The sequence below is a fragment of the Photinus pyralis genome, unplaced genomic scaffold (assembly GCF_008802855.1).
Source record: "Photinus pyralis isolate 1611_PpyrPB1 unplaced genomic scaffold, Ppyr1.3 Ppyr1.4_LG10, whole genome shotgun sequence".
Taxonomy (NCBI): domain Eukaryota; kingdom Metazoa; phylum Arthropoda; class Insecta; order Coleoptera; family Lampyridae; genus Photinus; species Photinus pyralis.
In genome coordinates, this window is record NW_022170250.1 from 8,150,388 (window position 1) to 8,157,583 (window position 7,196).

A 7,196-nucleotide genomic window follows, 5' to 3' on the forward strand; every position below is an offset into this window, starting at 1 on the left:
AAAACATTTAAAAATCTGTTAAAAAAAGAGAAAAATCGTGGGATTCAAATATTATAGCAAATTCAGGACTTCAAAATTTCGAAAATAAAAAGTCGAAAATTTTAATTGAAGAATTCCAACTTTTGAAACCAAAAAAACGCATTTAAAAATATGTTCAAAAATGCTCAAAATTGTGGGCTTTAAATATAACAAAAGCTTAAATCTGAACTTCGGAAATTTTGGAAATAAAAAAGGCATATTAAAAATATATTCAAAAGAACTAGAAATTGTGGGCTTCAAATGTTATAGCTAAAAAAAATTAAAAATGTCAAAATTGCAAAATTTAAATTAAAAATTTGAAAACAAAAAAGGCACAATTAAAAATATATAATTTAATATTATATTATCTACAAAAAATTAAAAATTGCAAAATTTCGAAATGTTAAATTCAAAATTCCAACACTTAAAAAAAACACATTTAAAAACCTTGAAATTGTGGGCTTCAAATATAACAAAATACAAGAAATAATGAATCTAAAAATTTCGGAAATTACTTATAGCTTTAAAAAATTTAAAAATTTCAACAAAAAAACAAAAAAAGATTTAAAAATCTGTTCAAAAAAGTTAAAAATCGTGGGATTCAAATATTATAACAAATTCAGGACCTCAAAATTTAGAAAATAAAAAGTGGAAAATTTTAATTGAAAAATTCCAACTTTTGAAACCAAACAAACGCATTTAAAATCCACAATTTTGAAAAAATGCTCAAAATTGTGGATTTCAAACATAACAAAAGTTTAAATCTCAAAACTTCGGAAATTTTGAAAATGAAAAAGGCACATTAAAAATATATTCAAACGAACTAGAAATTGTGGGCTTTAAATATTATAGCTACAAAAATAAGAAATTTCGAAATTTTGAATTAAAAACCCAACAGTTGAAAATTTAAAAAAAGCACATTTAAAAATATGTAGAAAAAATTGGAATTGTGGGCTTAAATATTATAGCTAAAAAAAATTAAAAATGTCAAAATTGCAAAAATTTAAATTAAAAATTTGAAAAGAAAAAGGCGCAATTAAAAATATATTTCAATATTATATTATCTACAAAAAATTAAAAATTGCAAAATTTCGAAATGTTAAATTCAAAAATCCAACACTTAAAAAAGCACATTTAAAAACCTTGAAATTGATAACAAAATAAAAGAAATAAAGAATCTAAAAATTTCGGAAATTACTTATAGCTTTAAAAAATTTACAATTTCAACACATTTCAACAAAAAAAATATTTAAAAATCTGTTCAAAAAAGATAAAAATCGTGGGATTCAAATATTATAGCAAATTCAGGACCTCAAAATTTCGAAAATAAAGTCGAAAATTTTAATTGAAAAATTCCAACTTTTGAAACCAAAAAAACGCATTTAAAAATTTGTTCAAAAATGCTCAAAATGGTGGATTTCAAACATAACAAAAGTTTACATCTCAAAACTTCAGAAATTTTGAAAATAAAAAAAGGAACATAAATATATTCAAAAGAACTAGAAATTGTGGGCTTCAAATATTATAGCTACAAAAATAAAAAATTTCGAAATTTTGAATTAAAAACCCAACAGTTGAAAATTTAAAAAGCACATTTAAAATAACTAAAAAATGCGGCCTTCAAATAAATATAGCTACCAAAAATTAAATATATAAAAATTTTAACATTTGAAAATAAAAAATTACGTTGTGGGCTTCAATATTATAGCTAAAAATGTCAAAATTGCAAAATTGAAATTGAAAATTTGAAAACAAAAAAGGTGCAATTAAAAATACATTTCAAAAAACTTGTAAGTGTGGGATTCAATATTATATTATATACAAAAAATTAAAAATTGCAAAATTTCGAAATTTTAAATAAGAAATTCCATTTGAAAATACAAAAAGCAAATTTAAAACGATATCCAAAAAAACTACCTATCAAAAATTAAGTATATCAAAATTACAACATTGGAAATAAAAAAAGAAGCATTTAAAAATATATTTCAAAAAAATTGGAAGTGTTGGCCCCAAAGGTAATAGCTACAAAAAAATTAAAAATCTCAAAATTTTTCAATTTTGAACTAAAAATTCCAACCTTTAAAAATCACATTAAAAAATATATTTAAATAAGTCAAAAATTCGGAAATTTAAAATAAAAATTCCAATATTGGAAAAATTAAAATATACTGAAAAAAACTTGGGTAATTATAGGTTCAAAAAATTAAAACTCTCAAAACAATTAGATCAAGTAGGATTAAAATAATAAAAAAAATGAAAAGTTGAAAGTAACGGCATTTTCATGTTGGAGTAACTAAAAATATTAAATACCTTGAAGGAGGGGGGGGGGGGTGGGGCGGACGGATATATTTGTCGTGTCCATTCGAACTGAAAGATATTGTCAATCTTTTGGAGAAAAAGCAAAAATCGAGTCCACCTTTTTGGACGACCCTGTACATCATTGTAATACAAAATTAGCCTACATCCTGTGCATGCCATTTCTTTACGGCGAACCTCAAAACTTGCCATCGGTGATCAATGAAGATGAGTAATTAACAGCCAATGAGGTCAAATGTCATAATCTTTGACTTCGCTCTTTCGTAATTTGCAAATATTTTCCAGTGAAAGTAAAGAAAGTCCCCAATATAGATCATCTCAGTTTATTTTCGCGCCCGACCGTCAACAGGTGACAAAAATATACGTGACTCGCGACTGGGATTTTTTTAAAGAACTGACCTAACACTTTTTTTTTACATTTTCGATTTCGCTTTCACCCGCCGCCCCTCCCGATTTTGTAACATTAGAAAGTATTGAATGAACACCGTGCGTGATATACCAAACGTGCATTGTAAAAATACAGTTAAGAATTACGGCATATTTCGTTCCCGAAAAAAAAAGAACCGCCGCATTATTTCACGCATTATCGATCCGCAAGGCATTTGTTATAGATTTATTGGACTAAAACTGATTGCGGTACAATAAAATAATATCGCATTGTTCGATAAGTCTAGCGGAATAATAAAACAGTTAATTATAGCCAGTTTCCGTAATGAGCATTTTTAGCGGGTACGCTGAGACATCTATCGATGGCGTTCGGCAACTGAGGCGCGCTTTTATAGGCTGTGGGTAGGTGGCGCCTGCTACTTTGAATATTAAAGATGGGTTCATAATTAGTTCAAGCTTTGCTTATTCGTATAAACAAATGTTCGAGTAAATAAATAGCCTAATTGTTATGAACTTTTTAATTTTTTCATTGTCATTGTTTAAATACTTTATTTAAAGAATGCTATAATTACCAACGTTTTTTTCAGTATATTTTAATTGTGCCTTCTTTATTTTCCAATATTAGTATTTTTAATTTAAATTTCCTAATTTTTGAGACTTATTTAAATATATTTTTAAATGTTGGAATTTTTAGTTCAAAATTGAGAAATTTTTAATTTTTTGTAGCTATTACCTTTGGGCCCCACAGTTTTGTGAAATATATTTTTAAATGCTTTTTTTATTTTCAAATGTAATGTAATTTTGATATATTTAATTTTTGATAGCTATAGTTATTTGACGGCAGCATTTCCTAGTTCTTTTGGATATCTTTTTAAATTTGCTTTTTGTATTTTCAAATTTAATTTTTTATTTAAAATTTCGAAATTGTGCAATTTTAAATTTTTTTTATATAATATAATACCTATTGAATTCCACAAGTTTTTTGAAATATATTTTTAATTGCGCCTTTTTTGTTTTCAAATTTTCAATTTAAATTTTGCAATTTTGACATTTTTTAGCTATAATATTTAAGCCCACAATGTAATTTTTTATTTTCAAATGTTAAAATTTTTATTTATTTAATTTTTAGTAGCTATATTTATTTGAAGGCCGCATTTTTTCGATTTTTTAATGTGTTTTTAAATGTGCTTTTTTAAATTTTCAAATGTTGGGTTTTTAATTCAAGATTTCGAAATTTTTTATTTTTGTAGCTATAATATTTGAAGCCCACAATTTCTACTTAGTTCTTTTAATATATTTTTATTGTGCCTTTTATTTTGAAAATTTCCAAATTTTTGAGATTTAAATTTTGAAGCCCACACTTTTGAGCATTTTTGAACGTATTTTTAAATGTGTTTTTTTGGTTTCAATAGTTGGAATTTTTCAATTAAAATTTGCGACTTTTTATTTTCGAAATTTTGAGGTCCTGAATTTTTTATAACTATAATATTTGAATCCCACGATGATTTTCAAATGTGTTTTTTTGTTTTTTGTTGAAATGTGTTGAAATTTTAAGTTTTTTAAAGCTATAAGTACTTGAAGTCCACAATTCCAAGTTTTTTAAATGTATATTTTCAAATGTGCTTTTTTTTAGTGTTGGAATTTTTAGTAAATGTAATTTTTTGTAGCTATATATTTGTTAAATTTTTGGTAGCTATAATTATTTGAAGCCCACAATTCCTTGTTTTTTAACATATTTTTAAGTGTCCCTTTTTGTTTTAAAATTTTGAAATTTTTAAATAAAAATTTTGAAATTTTGTGATTTTTAATTTTTTGTACCTATAATATTTGAAGCACACAATTTCAAATTTTAAAATATATTTTTAAATGTGCTTTTTTACGTTTTCAAATTCTGGAATTTTTAATTGAAATTCCGAGATTGTGAGATTCTTAATTTTGTGTAGCAATAATATTTCAAGCTCGCAATTCTATTTTTAATATAGGATTTTACATTTTTTGTAATAATTAATTAATGTCAACAATTTCAAGTTTTTTTAAACATTTTTTTCTAGTGTGCCTTTTTTGTTTTCAAATTTAAAATTCTGAAAGTTTGAGGTTTTTTCTGATTTTTAGCTTTGCAGTTCACAATTCTTAGTTTTTTTAATACATTGTGAAGTGATGGAATTTTTAATACAAATATTTAGAAATGTTGAGGTTTCAACATTGCAAGTTTTTTTGAATTTGTTTTTAAATGTAGTTTTTTTTATTTTCAATTGTTGAAATTTTAAATTTTTTGTAGTATAATATGTGAAGCACACACTTTTTTGAGTGGATTTTTAATTGCGCTTTTTTATTTTCAAAGGTAGGATTTTTTTAAATTTCGAAAATTTGCAATTTTTAATTTTTTGTAGATATAATATTTGGAGCCCACAGTTCCAAGTTTTTTTAAAATGTATTTTAAATGTGCTTTTTTAAATTTTTTAACTTTAAAAGTTCTTGAAATATATTTTTAAATGTTTTGTAGTTTTAAATATTGCAATTTGACTTTAAAATTTCGAAATTTTTAGATTTGAATTTTTTGAAACTGTCCACAATTTCATGTTTTTTAAAAATATATTTTTAAATTTGTTTTTTTAAAATTTTCAAATGGAATTTTTTACTTAAAATTTCGAAAATTTGCAGTTTTTAAATTTTGTAGATATATTTGGAGCTCACAATTCCAAGTGTTTTTAAAATTGATTTTGAATTGTGCTTTTTTAATTTCAAGTATTGGAATTTTTGATTTAAAGTTTTTGAAATATATTTTTGAATGTTTTTTAGTTTCAAAAGTTGGAATTTGACTTTAAAATTTCGACATTTTTAGATTTGAATTTTTTGAGTTTTTAAAATTTATTTTTAAATGTGCTTTTTTTAATTTCAAGTATTGGAATTTTGGATTTAAAGTTTTTTGTTTAGTTTCAAATGTTGGAATTTGACTTTAAAATTACGAAATTTTTAGATTTGAATTTTTTGAAACTGTAATATTTAAAGCCCACAACTTTGTTTTTTTAAAACATATTTTTAAATTTGTTTTATTTATTTTCAAATGTTGGAATTTTTATTTAGCATTTAGAAAATTTGCAATTTTTAATTTTTTGTGGATATATTTGGAGCCCACAATTCCAAGTGTTTTTAAAATTTATTTTTAATGTGCTTTTTTAATTTCAAGTATTGGAATTTTTGATTTAAAGTTTTTTGAAATATATTTTTGAATGTTTTTTAGTTTCAAATGTTGGAATTTGAATTTAAAATTTCAAAATTTTTAGATTTTAATTTTTTAAAACTAAATGGGGTAAACCCCACAACTTTGTTTTTTGAAAATATATTTTTAAATTTGTGTTTTTAATTTTCAAATGTTGGAATTTTTTATTTAAAATTTCGAAAATTGCAATTTTTTTTGTAGATATATTTGGAGCCCACAATTCCAAGTGTTTTTAAAATATATTTTTAATGTGCTTTTTTAATTTCAAGTGTTGGAATTTTTGATTTAAAGTTTTTTAAAATCTATTTGAACGTTTTTTAGTTTTTTTAGTTGGATTTTGCATTTAAAACTTCGAAATTTTTTGAAACTAATATTTAAAACCCACAACGTTGTTTTCTGAAAATATAATTTTAAATTTGTTTTTTTATTTTGAATTTTTTATTTAAAAATTGTTATAATTTTATAATTATTTCAAGCCCATTATTCATATTTTTTAACATGTTTGTACTTGTGCCTTTTGGTTTTCAAATGTTGCAATTTAAATATATTTTTAAATCTGCCTTTTTTATTTTGAAATATTGAAATTTTCAATTTAAAATTTTAAGATTTGTAATTTTTTGCAGCTATAATAATTATTTGAAGCCCACAATTTTAAGCTACTTTAAATGTGTTTTTTTATTTTCAAAGTTTTGCTTTTTTTAATCTGAATTTCTTAGAATGTGGAATTTTTTCAGCTTCCTATTTGAAGCCCGAATTTTTTATTTTGCGAGAAAATTCTGTAAATTGTTAAATGCGCTTTTTTTTAAATATTCAAATTTTTGCATTGCTTGGTAAGTATTGAGCCCAAAAGGTAAAAAAAATTCTGTCCTAGACCTCCAAGTCACTCAATTTTTTTCGTACCACTTTTCAAAAAAGAAGTTGTTGAATATTGATCGTTTTGAAATCACCTCGGAAATCACCAATCAGTTAGGATCTTCGGGTTTATTTACAATTTTTTAAATTTTTTTACTTTTTTTACGACCCACCCTGTATATCACACTGTAGAAAATTTTTTTGACGTGCTTGTATCAATGTCGTGGGCGTTTTTGAGGGCAACCTCCATAAATGACTTACCACACTTGGAATTTGATTTAGTAATCCCTAGATCTACCGTTGCAACATTCAAATTTCAAAAATAGCCTTTTACCTCCCATGGATATTGAACAGACGGGTCAAGTAATTTAGCTTGTCACGTTTTAAGGTACATTACAGATAC